General features: G+C 41.1%; 1 long non-coding RNA gene across 1 annotated transcript in view; it reads right to left on the bottom strand.

Moving 5' to 3' along the window:
• Window positions 1-17,056, bottom strand: part of LOC118915537 (uncharacterized) — a 110,426-nt gene that overhangs the window by 36,291 nt on the left and 57,079 nt on the right. The window contains exon 3 of the long non-coding RNA XR_008991953.1: window positions 5,941-6,049. This is a non-coding gene — a long non-coding RNA (uncharacterized LOC118915537). The remainder of the gene's footprint in view (window positions 1-5,940; window positions 6,050-17,056) is intronic.

Below are 17,056 nucleotides of genomic sequence, written 5' to 3'. Positions count from 1 at the left end.
TGTGTTCTCAGATTGGCCATCTGCTAACAAACCGGAGCTGGCTCTCAAAGAAATGGCGCATTGGGAAGGAGAGTGCATCCTAGGTGATTGGCTAGCAGAACGAGAGCCTGACCGGAAAGATCCTGAGGTGTGGTAGAGGGAGTAGAAACTCAAGAGGTGAGCCCAGTGCACATGCAGCCAGCACAGCACGAAGGCCTGTGCCATCTCGCAGGGACCTGGCCTATCTAGGTGCACTGCTGATGAGTGGTTTCACATCCTTGCTCTCCTGCTTTCTAGATGCAGAATTTAAGACAAAATTGCTCTGAAATTAGCATAATACCTCTCTTCTTGAGCTGCTGTGAGGCTTAAATATGATAATACATGGAAAGTCCTTAGAGGAATGCCTGCCTGACCTGGCCTAGGAAGCACTCAATTCATGTTAGTTATTATTATTATAAATATTTCCACCACCTCCTATCTGTAGAGTAAGATACTGGGAGTGGGCGATTTATTTCACTACTATGACAACTTCTACAAATACATGATACATAGGCTGGCTCGTTGCCTCAGCAGCTGTTGCCTCCAGTTGGTGTATGTCTAGATGGAAGAGATAGAGATGTGCATTTCACATTCATACTCCTACCATGAGCAAAGGCCAGGACTTTCCCTACCTCACTTGCTCAACAGGAGAAATGGATAATAATAGTATCTGTCTCATGTTACTGAGGAAAGGAGTTAGATGAGTCAATTCCCAAATAGTCTAGAACAGTGTCAAGCAGAAAAATGTATAATTATCATTATTTCCTCGGTGTATGTATATGTGAATGTGTGTTTCTCACATTCTTCTAGGGACGAGTACAATATTGATAACCAATTTTCAACTTTAAAAAAAAGTTAACATGTAGATATTTACCATACTTGATTCTTCCAGAGTATGGAGTTCAGCTGTGACGCGTTTAGTAAGGTTAGGGACACTTTGTATCCTCAGCCTTTGCATTCCCATTAAACTAGTCTGAGTAATAAATCCATGCCCTAATCGTGGCTCTGTGGTGAAACTGCTGTTTAATGGTGCAGTGGAGATTAAGGTCACCTAAAAAAATTATTAAAAGCATTATTCTAGGGTTCATCAAAGCGAATGGAGATGATCACTGAATTAGCAGTCCTCACGTCCTATGCCACCCTAGGCATCTGCGATCAGGACCTGCCTCAACACCCTTAGTGGCCCTTGGGCAAGAGACTATTGAACTCATGTATTTCCAATCAGTAAAATGGAAAGGCTCTTTCCAGTTCTGGAAAAACGCTTAGGCAGGAAGGGGGGCGATCAGCAGAGGAAACAAGTTTGGTTTTTCTCCTCTGAATTTTAAAGTCAGGAAGTTTCCTCAGTAAACAACTGTTTCTTTTTCAATTCTTACTCAAGCCTACCTCATCTAATACATCCAACTTGGAAAACCCAAAATGATTATTCATAGCCTACTTCTGTAAAAAAATATAATATACACATACATGTCCATAAGACCCTGGGGATGGGCGATCTGTTTCTAACCTTTGCAACTTCTACAAATGATAGATAGGCTGTGTAACTTCCTCAGCAGCTCCTGCATATATACATATGCTTAATATATGTGTGTCTGTGTGAAAGAGCTAGACGATTGCATTTCAAATTTCAACTCCTTAGGACAGTTTCCAAGTTAAGGAGATGCCAGTGCTGTATGATAGTAACAGCAGAGAAAGACGTCTGCTCATTGATATGCAAATGACAATAGCAGGCATTCTGCTCTGTTTAAGGAATCCCATGACTGGTTTGACCACAAGCAGGTTATTAAAGTGAAACAAGGCTATTTTGTCCATTATGAAAAGCTCTGTCCTGTCCCAGTGAGTGGCACATTCAGGGCTATTTACATTTCAACAGACAACCAACAATAAATCAATATAAATACTTCTTCAAACTCATTTTCTTTTTTGAAGGACAGTAGCTATTCAAAAAATCACAGGATTAAACAAGAATCTGTATCAAGCAGAAGTCATAAAAAAAAATACAGCATTTGGTCAACCCTGTGTACGTTAAATGATTCATAAGTAAAGTCCCTCAAAGCCCTGGAGTAGAATTTAGAGGAATCTCATTTTGCAGCCCTAGAAATTGAGGTCCAACTATAAATAATAGCAATAATATCAAGTAGCTACATATATCATATAATAGACATAAGTACTTACTTTGGGATGGAAAATACGGCATGCAAGTACTTATATTGAGATGGGTGTGTTAAATGTGATGCATGTATCATGTACTCTAAATCAAAACCTCTACAGACTGAGAGATCTCTGAAATAAAAGGGTTTATTGAGCTTTTACAGATGCTAGCCAGATAAGGACTGCGTCCTGGGACAGGAAGTTTCTCCTTCACCAGCAGCAAAGACAGTTAACAGAAACAACTTGTCCACCAGACTCAAGAAACAGGGCACATTTATGAGGGTTATCAAGGAAAGAAAGTTCTTTAAATTCAAATTAGCTATTAAATTCAAATTAGATAGGGAGTAGGTAAATACAAAGCAGGCAATCTGGGGTAGATAGTTGGTCTAGAGAAAGCTTGTGGATTGGTAGTTGATGAGCATCAGACACTGGTCACATGCAAGGGGAATGTGGTGGTCCTGGGGACCTTCTAGATGAATGTTCAACTGACTTCATCCAGTAATGTGGAGTTTCTGGTTAGCTGTGTCCCATGGCTATTGACTGATGACATTCCCTTGTCTCCCTCATGCCACTTAATTTAGAACATTTCAGGATTTTTACCTTGTCACATGCATTACATCATTTAATTCTCACAGTGACCATGTGAGGCAGGTATTACAATCCTCATTTTAAAGATAAACTAAGGTTTAAAGAGGCTCAGTAACTTGCCCAAGATCAGAAATCCAGTATATGAAAGAAACAGGTTTCCAGTCCAGAACTCCTACCTACATTAGAATGGGACTTCTAACTATCACAAAGTCATCCTCTCTGCAGAGATTCAGTGATAGAAATTGGATTATAGCTAGTAAAATATCCTGGGGACTCAAGATATTTTGCCTGAGTTTGACCAAGGATGAAAAAACTTTAGTTCAATCTATGGGGTTACTATTAACTTTAATTTTAAAATCATTGTGAATGATCCAGTCATCTACAATAAATTCTACCATTCATTCACTTTTGCACCCAATACTCACTGAGCAGTTAGCAAGTACAAGGTGTATGCCAGAACATGCAGCCAGAGCAGTGAACCAGACATAGCTCCAGCTTCATTTAATTTATAGTTCTCTGGGGAAGAGCAACATTAAAAAAAAATCATCTTTCATTATGATTGTTGTAAGTACGCAGGAGGAAAAGGCCTCAATAGAAGGAAAACAGATGAAAAGAAGATTCAACTTAGTCTGGGAATGTCATAAAAAGCTTCTCTGAGGAGGAAACATTTAAGAGGCTCAGAGACTGAGTAAGAATTGCCAGATATAAGAAGATTGGTGTAGGGAAGGGGGTATCAGGACAACTTTAAGTTGTTTGCAAGTCAAATAAAACCCAATGCATATTTGCTTAAAACACTAAAAGGTATTGATGACAGCTTCAGGTATGGTTCGATCAAGGCTCTGGCTTTGTTCCTCTGCGATTCTGATGGGTTTACTAAATTTTATATGCTGGTTTCAGTCTGTTGGTTCCTATTATGATGATGTCTACCAACAATAACCAGAATTTATTTTTCACATTCACAGAAAGAAAGAGAAATTTCCCTATTTATGCTGATTAGGCAACCCCAAACCAATCTTTCTAACAAGTGGGTATTTCCTGGTTGACTTAGGTCTTGGTTACATGAACCAATCATTTTAGTAAAGAGAATGGGATTTATGTAACTCTGGACCCTGGGTTGGGTCTATTCCATCCAAACTATAAGGTTGCTAAGCAAAGATAAGATATATGTGGAGGCAACCACAATTTCCATTCCAGACAGAAAGCTATTCTGATCAAAGACAGACACATGTGCGAATAACCTTAGATGGTTATATTAGGTTTCGAGGATCTGACATAAGTCCCATGTAAAATGAAGAGAAGAATGGCATGAGACAAGGTTGCACAGTTAGGGAGGGGCCAGACCTTGTAGGGGCTTCAAGGCCCATGTTAAAATTTAGGACATTTTCCTAAGCTTTAATGGAGAGTTTCTGTTGTATGTCATAATCAAATTTATATATTAAAAACATTCTTGAATAGAAGAAAAATTTTCATCAAAATATATATGTATATATCTTAAATATATATGCATAGGGTATCTCTGAAAACAGACATTAAACTGCTAAATGATTGCTTATAGGAAAAGGTCCTTGAGGGCTAGTGCACTGATTTAGTAGAGAGACTGCTCACTGGATGCACTTCTGAACTTGCGACCTCTTCTTTAACCTACATGCATACATTATTCTTAAATTTTTTTAAAAAGTGAATCAATTGTTTTAAGTGGATATTCTATCCATCCAATGGAGAGAAAAAGCGGAGGTGGGAAAGAGTACAAGGAGATGAACTAGAAGGCTACTACATCTGGCCAGGCAGGAGCTTCAATGACTTGGCTTTCAAAGGTGCAAAAACAGTATTTGATACCAGGTCATCTAAGGCTGAGGCTCCTGCCCTTCTCCACCACTATAGCTAATCCTTGTATTCCCACAGAAAGCACACAGAGGTAGGGCAGAGTGAAATGGCTGCATAGCCAGAGTTATTTCTGAGCATGAGATGCAGTATGGGGAGGAGGTCTGAGAAAGAGCCAGAACCCAAGGAATGGTTATAAGAGGATGATGGGAGCCTGGGGAAAGGGAGCAAGTTTTTATTTGTGCAGAGGTACAAACTTACTTGATTTACCTGAGCTACTGATATCCCCAGCTGTAAAATTATGCAAATGTAACACCTCTGAAAATGAGACTCTGCATCCGAGTTGAACTCCTGAGATCTCAGATTGTAGAATGGGAGCCTTGAAACCTCTAGTAGGCAGCCCACACCCAGCAAGAAAGTGGGAAGCTGTAGCTTGCAGCCTGATTTCATGTCCGTGCTGAGTAAAGTTGAACTGAATAAGATGCAATGCAGCCACAATCCTGGCACAAGTAAATATAAGAAATGATTACCGAAAGAATGAATGAATGCCAGTGGCAATTTTAGCGATAACTATAGACAATTAGCAAAACATAAAATGAATTTTGGGAGAACACAAACATTCAGTCCATGCATCAGGGAACCCTGTTTATATTCTGCTGTTGTCTCAGTGTTTAATCTTCCCATCTCCCAATTGACATCCTCCATAAAATCCTGCCCTTGTCCCTCAAATGGGATATAATCATACCTTTTGAGCCTCTTATCATTTCTATCATTTCATGGTACTTCCCTTATCTCATGTATGGGTACAGTACAGCATAGGAACAAGCAAGCCATCTGGAAATTGATTCTAAACATTTGGTCTACAATTTACTATCTTTGCTAGTTGTGTGATCTTGAGCAATTTACTTTACATTTCTGTAAACCCACTTCTTCATCTGTAAAATGGTGCTGGTCATGCCATGGCATGACTGAGCCTCAGCCTTACGTATATATTACATACATATTAGTCAGGGGCACATTGTAAGCTCTATGCAGGAATTGCTTATTATTACGCTTACAACTATGTATAGTAATTACTGGTATATGACTTATCTTTTACTTAGATTATATGTATTAATTTAAATGATGTAGCTGACTTAGATTCTCTTTATAACATAGTATGACACAGTGTATTAGTCATCTATTGCTATGTAACAAACTACCTCAAAACTTATCACTTTAAAACAACAAAGATTTATCTCACAGTTTCTGTAGGTAAGCAATCTGGGCGTGGCTCATAGGCTCTCATGAGGCGACACTGAGGTGTCTGCCAGAGCAATAGTCATCTTAAGACTCAACTATGGAAGGACTCACTTGCAAACTCACTCCTACAACTGTTGACAGCCTTGGGTCTCTGCCAGATGTTGTCTAGAGATGTCAGTTCTCTGCCATGTGGCTCAGAACATGGCATCTGGTTTTCCCCAGAGCAAAGGCTCTGTGAGAGAAAGAGACAAAGAGGGAGAAAGAGCACAAAACAGAAGTCACAGTTTTTGGCAACCTATTCTTAGAAGTGATAACCTGTCACTTCTATACTCTACATGTTAGAAGTGAGTCAGTATGTCCAGCCTACCCTCAGAGGACTGGATTACACAAAGGCACTAATACTAGCGGGCGGTAGTCACTGCAGCCCATCTTAGAGGCTGCCTTCCACACACAGTAAGAAATCAGAGCCCGTGAAATGTATTGTCCTTACCAGATAACCCTGGTGATTCTGAAAGACGGTGCAGCTCAAGGACTGAACAAGGGACCTGCATAGGTAAATTACGTCTAAGAGTGACATTCATTTGTTTGCTCATTTAATAACTAGGTTGAGCCCCAGTTTACGTCAGACATTGTGTGAAGAGTTAGGGATGCTAAGATTTTTAAAGTGAATTTTAAACCTGGTGGAAATCTGCCTAACTTCCTTATTTAACAAGTAAGGAATCTGAGGCCAAGAGCCGACGAGTTACATGATACAACACAATGGCGCCAGGACACATATCTCCTGATTCAGGGCTTTCTTCTCCTCTGATGGAAATGTGTGGGTTCCCTGCCACATTGCCCTGTGCAACCAAACGCCCAATTCTATTTTTATGAATTACATCATAAAGAAGAATTGAACCAGTGGTACATTCATTCTCTTTAAATGCTTATTGTTTTATAGAATTCAGTCTTTCATATTAGGACATTCTTTAAATCCCTGAGGTTCCTATATTCCTAACAGATTTTTATAGGCTCCGTTTTTCCCATCTCTCCTCTTGTTCCTTGCAATGTTTCATTTAAGCTCCAACACATCACCTGACAGGTGAGCTAGACATCATGTGAGTTAGACAACCTCAGAGAGAGTAACAGGGCCATTCTGCGGGAGACACTCACGCAAATTCCCCCAAACCGTCCAAGCTACGGTTCTCTCCTTTCACTTCCCTCTGAAGGTTGGCGTTTATTTGTTGCTTCGTTTCACTTCCCTTCAACTAGAAAGCAATGCTTACATGTCAGATCCCACAATGCCACTTTCCCCTTCTGAAAAAATAACACTCGCTGCCATAGTCATGCCTGGGAATGGAATGCACTTCAAGAGGCAGATACAAGAATTTCACGTGATATGAATAGCCTCCATCAATTCAAGGAGAGGCTGTTGAAACTGAAACATTGACAGGTAATTATCAAAAGTACCTTAGAAAAGCAAGTTTCTGTGGACAATAGCTGCAATTTATTATTATTATTGTTGGTAGCCTCCCCAATGTTCTCCACTTATGATTCGAATAATCTTCTCTCTTCTGATGAATCTACCTTTTGTTTTTCATTAAGTTGTCAATGCATTAGACAAAGGGTCTGCTGAGTACAACAAAATCCATGGTCACCTGACAGAGGAAAACAGAACTTTATACCTGTCAGCCAAAACACAGTTGCCCCCGTGGCATGAAAACACATATATACAAAACCACATGTACACACACGCACACACACACACACACACACACGTGTGCACACACACAGGTATACACACAAAAATTGTTCTTGACAGTCCTGGAGATTACGTTAGGAATCTTTTAGCCAGGTTAAAGTGGAATGTGTCAGGTTTGACAGTTCTAGACCATGTGTGACTGAAACCAGCCACCTTCCACCCACCTACATCGTTATGTCTTTTTTGTTGGGATCTTGCTGAATCCCTAGGCTGACCTGAAAGAAGTGAGAATCTCTCTCCTTCAAAAATTCTCAGGCTCCTTCCCCCAGCTGTAGATCCTGAGCTATACATGGTATGCCTTGAAGCATTATTTACTCCTAGACTGCCTGCTCCAATGCTTGAGCAGCTCTTTTTCAAGACCTTCCCGCTCCTATGGGGTGGGGAGGGCTGGGGGAAGTAGTTCACTGGTCGGTGAAGAGAGGTGGGAGGTAGACGCACCGGATTAGCACACCAGACCCAGCACTGGGTGTTTACGTCAGCATTTCAATAGGCTCTTAAGAAGCCAATCCACTGAGATATGTGGATTTTTTATCAGTCTAGTATCCCAGTGACACAATCTTGGAGAGTTGTCAAGACTAATAACCTTTCACAATAACATCCTTGACGGGGAAGGGGAAATGGGATTTTCCCAGGGCTCAGGGCTGAATGATGGTAAAAAGTTTTAAAAAAAGAACAATTCAGAAAACAATTCAGAAAAGACTTAAAATTAGAAAAAAAGAAAGGTAAGTTAAACTCTCCCACTCTCGACACAGAAAAAATGTTGAGCTTATGTGGCTCAGAAAGGGAGGAGACTTTTAAAAGAAAAGCTCAGATTTTAAAATATATGCACTGCATTAATTTTTAGGTAATTGGGAAAAGTTATTTTCTATTTGTCAGAAATCAGATATGTGCATTCCAGATAAAGATTTTGCTAGTAAACCATAAATAGCCATGGAGTATGAAATACACTGCCCATACATATTATGTCGTATTTCAAAACCTCGCTGGTCATAAGAGAACACAAAAGTGGAAAGTGTATTTTTCAAATAAGTTATTTTTTCCCCTATGTAATCTCTACTCCTATCCCTATGTACTCACTCAAGAACATAAAATATTTTCAAACAGAGCAAAACTAGAAATGACACCCACTGTAATATTCCAGCTTTGTTTCTGTTCATTCATTCATTCATTCACTTGACAAAAATTCATAGAGCTTCCCTTTTGGCTAGGCACTTGATTAGGAAATCAAAGGTGAGTCAGTTACACATATCCCTCCTCCAAAAGAGCTCACTCACCTCTTAGTGAGAGAGGAACACACATAAATAATTATACTTTAAGTGCTACATAAAGACCCAGCAGTATTGGAGGCTATAGTGGTGAGTGTCTAACATGGGGTGCTTGAGACAGTCTCTGCAGAGGAGGTTGACATTTCAGCTGAGTCCTAAACACTAGTGAGAGTTGCCTGGGTGCCAAGGTTGGAGCTTCACACATCTTTCAGAGCTGATGAGCCATGCACTCTGATTGAAGCAGAGTGAGCACGGGGTTGATGGAGAAGGTGGCAGGAGGCGAGGAAAAGTAGGCACCAGCCTTTAACTGGTTCATATGCCATGCTGAGGTATTTGAACCTTACCCTACATGCAATAGAAGGCCGCCAGGAGTTCCTAACAAGGTAAGATTTCATTCTTTGTTCAAATAATTCAGGGGGTATAACAGAGGAGAGATGAGAAGGTCGAGTTTTTCATGGTTACTCAGAATACCCCACCCAGGCCAAGCCTAGTTTCTGCACAAGTGGGATCCTGTATGTTACAACATCTCTTTTATTTATAATCTCTATCTCATTCGCGTGTAATTATCTTCTGCTAATCACTCATTCAATCATTCCATCACTTAACAAATACTTATTGAGACCTTAGTGAAATGTCAGGTACTGTGTAGGAGCCAGTGGCACAATAGAAGGACAGTGGCTGCACCCTGGCAAAGCTTCTAATCTAGCAGGGTAGACAGATGTGTTTAAATACAGGGAACTGCAATGATATGTAATGAGCAAGATGATGGGAAGCAATGGGGGCTTTCCTGAGGAAGTGATGGTTAGTTGTGACCTGAGGATGAATAAGATTTGGCCAAAGTGTGTGTGTTGGAAGTAGGAAGGGGAAGAGGGAAACATTACCCAGAAAATGGGAAATAACCAAAGACAAGAGAAAACATGGTATCTTGAAGGCAGTAAAAGATTTCAGGCCTGCCTGGGGAGTTAAACAAGCTGGAGAGACAGGCTGGAGTTAAAGCCCACAGGGCTGTGCTAGCCACGGGCATGAATCCCATAGGCTAAGCTGTACATCAGAAATAAAACCCTAAAACTCAGTGACTTAACCCACAAAAATTTAGTTCTGTGTCAAGTAAATTCTAATATACATCTCAAATGACATTCCAGGTCAGTTCTCCATGTGGTAACTTAGCCAGCCAGGATCCTACCATCTTTTGACATGACCATCCCAACATGTGGCTTCCCAAGACACCTGAATAGGTGAAGAGAGGGTGTGGTGGTGCTATGCCAGCATCTAAGTGATTTGGCCCAGGAGAGGCACACCCATGAGCTGCTGCCTAGAAGCAGCCACAAAGACCCAGCTACATGCAAGAGACGCTGGAAAATGCACGAAGCACGTGAACCTGTTGGTGATCTCCAGTGTCTCTGCCAAAGATTAGCAGGCTTTATCCTAAAGATAAAGGAGAGCCACAGAACCTTGCAAGCAGGGGACTTCTGGGATTAAGTTTATGTTGTAGAAATTACCCTCAATATATTGTGGAGGAGGAAATGGCTGGTCAAAGAGAGACCAGTTAGAAGATTTTTCAGAAGTTCAGGTAAGAGACAATGGTGCTTAGAATACAGTGGTTTCAGTGTACTTGTTTAATAAGTGCCTAAATCCGGACACTTTTATAAGAATTCTTCCAAGGGATTGGTTTAAACTGGTACTCATAACAAAGGAGAATTTTCATAAGAATAGAAATGACAGTATGTGTGAACTATTGGTTGAATTTACCTAGTGGTTTAACAGCCTATAAGTAGCTGAACTCTCTTCCCATAGGCTGGAGGGCAGGAGATGCTTGATAGCAAAGATTCTTTTGGTCTGGTGCTGTGAAATGGTGAAACCAGGTAAGGAACACTGGGTAACATCTGACAGATCTTGAAGTTGAAGGTAATGTTGAGGTCAAGGAAGTATGCAGAGCAGAGATCCAGATAGGGAGCTAAGTAATAAATCAGAAAAATGATACATGATTTTCCAGAACTAGGCAGGTGGGTCAGAAGACAGAATATGGAACCAAGGAGCAGAAGGTTGCGCAGATGGGCACAGGAAACAGTGTGGTGAAGCCCAAAGTGAATACTCCAAATTGACTTTACACGCATTCAATAATCTGGAGCCTTGGAGTTACAACTGCAATTAGAGACCTAGAGATGGGGTAGGCAATAAACGTTTCTCTAAGTCACTTCTCCATCAGTCATCCTCTTATCATGTTGAAGGAGGAGATCTTTTTTTAATTAAATTTCAGCTTTATTGAGGTACAATTGTCATGCTGTGCACAAAGCCCCCATTCTTCTCCATCTCAATAAAATAATGTGCCATCCACTGGAGTCCTCCAGCAATGAGCGCTTCTTAATTCCTCTTGTCCTCATGTACCACATCTCCATGTCCAATCCATCAGTATGTTCTTTGACTCTGCTCTGAAATACGGCCTTATTCTGTCCATTCTTATCATGTCCACCACAGCCCAAGCCGTACCATCTCTTGTTTTGACCACAGCAATAACTTCTTAACTGGTTCCCGTCTTCTGCTCCTGCCTTCTGTATTATATATACACAGCAGCCAGAATGATCCTTTTGAAACATAAACATGACCATATTTACTCCCTTTTGGTGTCTTCTAGTCCCACTTGTAATAAAACCATGACCTACAATGCCCATCAGTATCTGGCCTGAGCCTTTCTTACTGTTCACACCTCCAATCCTCCCTTGACCACTGCTCTGGCCTTCCTTCTCGGACCCCCTTCCCACTGACCTTCACAGGCCCTTCTCTTTCTCATCATATAGGCCTCAGATTAAATATCACCTCTCAGTCAGCCCACCTCTGAACATCTAATACAAAGTAGCCACTCATTACAACACAGTAAATCATGTCACTTTGTCATTGTGCCACAGCAGTAGAAATCTGGAAATAGCCAAAATGCCTTCCCAGAGAGTAGTTCAATATATTATGGGATGGCCAAAACATGGAATTTTATGCTACAATTAGAAAAGATGCTTTAAAAGTATGGTTAATGAGGAAATGTTCATGACGTATATTAAATTTTTTAAAAGGGGGACATAAAACTATATATAGTAAGAGCCTAATCTTGTTCTTATTGTTATGATTAGAATAAAGTCTGGAAAGAAAAAAAAAAGAAAACCACTAACTGTTATCTTCATGTAGTAGCATGATTGTAGTTTAAATAATTGTCTTTTTCCTTCTCTGCTAGCATTCATTCCTGCTCTCACTAGTACCCCTAATTTCCTCTTGGAAAATCACATCTTTCTCATGTGTGTGTCCTGACGGGATTATAATAGAGGCTCTTCACTCTCCACTAGGGAAGCTGACCAGGGTCTCTGGTGGTTCCGCAGCCAGGAACTTCTGCTCACAAGCCCAGTATAAGCCAAGGACCCTGCATGCTAAGAAGGACTAATAAAACATTTAACTGAGTTAGTTACAATGGGACAGAAAAATGTCAGGTTTCATTCAGTCTTATAGTGACACCTGAACTAAGTAATCACGTTCCTCCTACATCAATGCCTAGAGCTGGTTTTCTTCTTGTCCTATTTATAAACAGGTTCTCTGGCCTCCTGTTCATTCTGAAAGCTTCTTTATATCCTTTCAATATATTTTCTTTTCTTGGCTAAATTCACTCTTGTTGGTTTCTGCTACCAAAGAACCCTAACTGACATGTCTGTTTTCTATTTTCTACAAATAAACACATTTTGTCTTTACAATCAAAAACAAATAGGTAAATGAAAATTAAAGACCTAGAAAGCATAAAAACAGTAAAAGGTACTGGTCTGAGATATGTCTGACTATAAGGAACTTGGGTTAAATGCAGGACACACCTCTACTACTCCCTCACTGCTCTTAGGAAACACCATTCCATGTTGTCATTTTATAGTAATCAATAGTATTACCTTCCTAACAAACAGAAAATATTTTCATTTCTATTTCTAATAAGTTATGGTCAATTAGAGCCTACCAAAGCAAGAGTTGACTTATATTAGAGAGAAAATATATTCACTTTTTCATTTGATTCATTTATTAAATGCTTCCTCTGTGCCATCCAGTGGGTATACAAAACTGAATAATATCCGGTTTCTGCTCCTTTCACTGTATAATGAGGCAAATGCATAGCAGATGAATTGCAATGAAATGTGGTAAGTGCTACTACAGAGATGTGGACAAAGTGCCAGGGAATTTAGTAAAGGAAAGAGATGCACTGTCAGTTAAAAGATTCTGAATGCCAGAAAGAAAATAACAAAGACCCAGCACATAGTGTTTCAGCTAAAAAGGGTGCTTATCACCAACCGTGAAGCCGTTTATTTGCAAAGAGAACCATCATTCCAATGAGAAAACATGTAAAGCAGGCTATTATGCTTTAAGTGGCAAAACCATAATAAAAGCTGTAATTTCCATTTCTTTTTTAAATGTACTAATAAACTGTCAATATTATTATATTAGTGTTAAATCCTTTTAAAACACATAGTAGTATCCTTACTGCCAACTTAATTTTAATAAAAGAATTCACTTTGGCACCTTCTTCTAATAAATCCTTTAAGTATGTACCTTAGCTTTTGCAAAATCCATTTCCTATTTCTCAGCACCAAAGGTACTAAGGGATTACCTAGAACTTCCCACCAAAGAACCCACCCAGATTCTGTCTCTGCCCCATGCTGTGGGTAGGATGAATAGATTTCTCCCAAATGTATAATCACATCAATTCTTGCCTATTGCAGATTCCAGTCTCTCAAGACATAATCTGATACCTGCTAATGCCACCATGTTGGCAAAGGTCATGACTCTCTGTGTCATTGCTGCCAGGTAACATTTGAACTGAAGCCTTTTGGAGAAAACATCTTAAACCAAAAGAAAGAACAGTGATCCTACTAATGAAAAATTTTGATACAGATAGACCAAAACACCCAACACAACCCTGTATATTACTCCCAGAGATTCTAATTAAGTAGTAGTTCTGGATGTGAGACCTTAGAAAAAGAAATGCATCTATGTAAGAAAAATTTTGTTTTATATCCTCCTACCTTAGAAGACATTAACCTTGGTGGAGAAATTTGGACACTTAAGGAATGATAAAAATGCACCATGTCTTACTCCAATGTAACCACATAAATTCCAAGCAAAAATCAAGTCCAGGAACACAGAAACTTAGGTGTGTGGGGACAGGCTACATGTGCGGTGTTTGTGTCTGGTGGCCTCCTACTTGCCTTGTCTCTGTGCTTCTGGGGTCATCTCTAGTCCTCACAGGAGGAAGTTGCTCGCTTATAATGACAGAGGATGGACTTTGGAATCAAACAGTCCTGGGTTGATAAGTGGACTCTGCCACTTGCTAACAGGGTGATCTTGCTGCTGAACGACTCAGAACCTTAGTCTCCTCATCTGTAAGAGAATAGTGATGGGTTCCTCGCAGGGCCCCTAGGAGAACTAAAGGCATCTGAACAAGGAGGATGCTCAGCCACCAGTGGCTATGAGAACTCCGAGAGTCAGGCTTTTACCAGGAGCGACACATCCACGCCTGCCCTTCCCGCACCAGACATACGATTCAAGCCTCACAATAAATAAGCATGTCGGCACCCTCTCGGCTGGCACGCTGTAAACTAAGTCCTACAAACCTGAAACTGCCAGGTGAGCCCCTTGTGCTACAAAAAGCCTCTGCCAGAAAGAGATGCTAGGATTTAAAGACATGTGTGCTGTCACATCAGCTGTCCCAGAGCAACCGGCCCTCTGAGAAAGGGTGAAAGAGCCGGCCTCACATCTGACCACTTACACATCCGACTGCTCTCTGTGGCCTTTAGGCATGGAGGTATGTGTATTGTGAGCAGATTGAAGGAGGACTGTCATTTCCCATTTCCATATTCACCCTGTGCTCTGGCAGGAGCTCTGAACACATTTGTTGGTCATCGCCTTTTTGGAACTGGAAAATGGGATGGCTCAGAAGGATCCTAGAAACTATTGTGCAGCATTCCTCAAAGTGTGCTCTGGGGACCAACTACAGAACCCCTGAGACGGGGCCAGAACCTGCCTTTGTTAACATCATCACAGGGGATTCAGTCTTAACACTCTCAAGGGCAAAACAGCGGGCCAGCCCAAGTGCCCCCATTTCCAGGGCGAGAAGAAGATGAATGATTTGTGTAAAACAGTGTCTTAATCTCAGCTCTATTGGCATTTGGGACCAAGCAACCTTCTGTTGCTGGGGGCTGTCCTGAGAGCTGTAGGACATTGAGAAGCACCCCTAGTCTCCACCCACTGGATGCCATGCGCATCCCCATAGCTGTGACAACCAAGGGTGACTCCAGACATGGCTAAACATCCCTGGGGGGCAAAACCACCCATGAGAGAGAAGTCTGTCCAATCAGAAGCAGAGGAGTGACAGCTCTCAAGTGTTGTTTCCCAGCCCAGCCACCTCCCTGGTTCTTCTTGTTCCTCTTGGCTGTGGAAGCAGGAGGAGAAGGGGCTCAGGCCAGAGGCCTTGGAGGAAGAAAGTAGAGCTGAGGCCAGTCCAGCTCACAGAACTGCTTTCTCCTGGGAGCCTGGGAGGTTGCTCCTGGCTTCTTCCATGACTTATTGTGCAGTTAGTCATCCCTATTTCTATTTCTCCACCTGTTTAAACCTTGATCTTCCAGGAGAACTGGCAGAATTCAGACTGGCAACATCTTGGAAACCCACACAGAAAGGTGCCATCCAAAAAAGCATTTTTAACTGAGGCTGATTTAAAGGTACCCCTGTGTAGAAACCAAGAGTGTCATATTCTAAATTTAGTGCCATACCAGGAAGAGGAGGGTGATGGGGAGGCATTGCAACAGGAATCAGGAAATGTGGCTTCTGGTCCAAGCTCTTTCCAAACTCCCTCTGTGGCCTTTAGCACAAATCACTTCAGCCTTCTGTTCTAGGAGCAGTTTCCCATCAAATGAAGGAATTAAAATAGGCCATTATGTCTGGGCTTGGACTCACCCCACATCCTCTGCCCAAGAGGCCCTGAGGCTGGCCATCAAAGATCCAAACTCTCCCTTCCCTCCCAAATCCAGCTCAGTCATGGTCCCTCATTTTCTTCAGTGGTAATGATACTGTGGTTATGCAGGAGAAAGTCTCTGTGCTTAAGAGATGCATGCTGAAGTATTAGGAATGAAGGGCCCTGATGTCTGTAGCTTCCTCTCAAATGGTTCTGAAAAACTTATATAGTAAGTGTATTACATATACACATATATGTGTACACATACATATATTTTGTACTTAGAGGAAAGCAAATACACTGAAATACTACTGAATATTGAATCTCATTGAAGGGTATATGGGTGTTTGTTCTGTATGTTTTAAATTTTTCCAAATCAATTGTTAGTGAGAAAAACAGCTCCAGTTTTGTTTCCCCACAAAGCCTTTCCTGAATTAGCTGAAATAATTCCTCTGAATTCCCACAGCACTTATGTACTCTGTGTTTATCACTTTCTACCTTGTATTATAGTTATTTAAGTGCTCACATTGTGGGTCATAAAATTGCTAATGCAATATTCAGCTAAGCGGAGAGCATTTGTGCTAAAACTGCACTTTATTTAGTCTACAACTCCACTCTTCTTCCTTGCAAAACCCAACATCGCTGGAAGCAGGGAAAAAAAATCAAAATAAATGTTTCGCCCAATCTTGTAATCTCAGATTGATCATAGAATTTAAGCAGTCACTGTAGGAAGCTCAGTCACATTTGGATAAAGTCCAGGCCCTAGATCTCCTTGCTCCCATCTCATTCCCCAGGATGGCATTTGGGTGCAGAGAGGAACTGCCAGGGTCCAGGCAATGCCACAGGAAGTGTCCCCAAGATCAACTTACAAGACTGGCTAGCTATATTGTAACCATTATGCAGACATTACCTCTGTACCTGGTAATAAGCCCTGAGGGACATTTCAGTGCTACGAGAAGCAGTGGGAGGAAGCTTCCTATCTGTGTCTCCAGAGCATCCAGACAGTGCTTTATACCTACAGGCTTTCCATAAATATCTACACATGCAGTCCCTTTGGTCTGTTGCTCCTACTCCCACAATGTGACTTTGGCTATCATCACTCATTGAAATGTCCCAAAGCAATATATAGTAGTTTGATATGAATAGCAACTAATGTACTGAGTGTACAGTTATGTGCCAGGCAGAGGGCCAAGTTCTTCACACGTAATATTTCATTTAGTCCTCAGAACAACCAGATGAGCTAGTACTATAATTATCTTTCAGTAAGGA

The sequence above is a fragment of the Manis pentadactyla genome, chromosome 10, assembly GCF_030020395.1.
Source record: "Manis pentadactyla isolate mManPen7 chromosome 10, mManPen7.hap1, whole genome shotgun sequence".
In the NCBI taxonomy this organism is placed as follows: domain Eukaryota; kingdom Metazoa; phylum Chordata; class Mammalia; order Pholidota; family Manidae; genus Manis; species Manis pentadactyla.
This window is presented reverse-complemented; position numbering and strand designations above follow the sequence as displayed.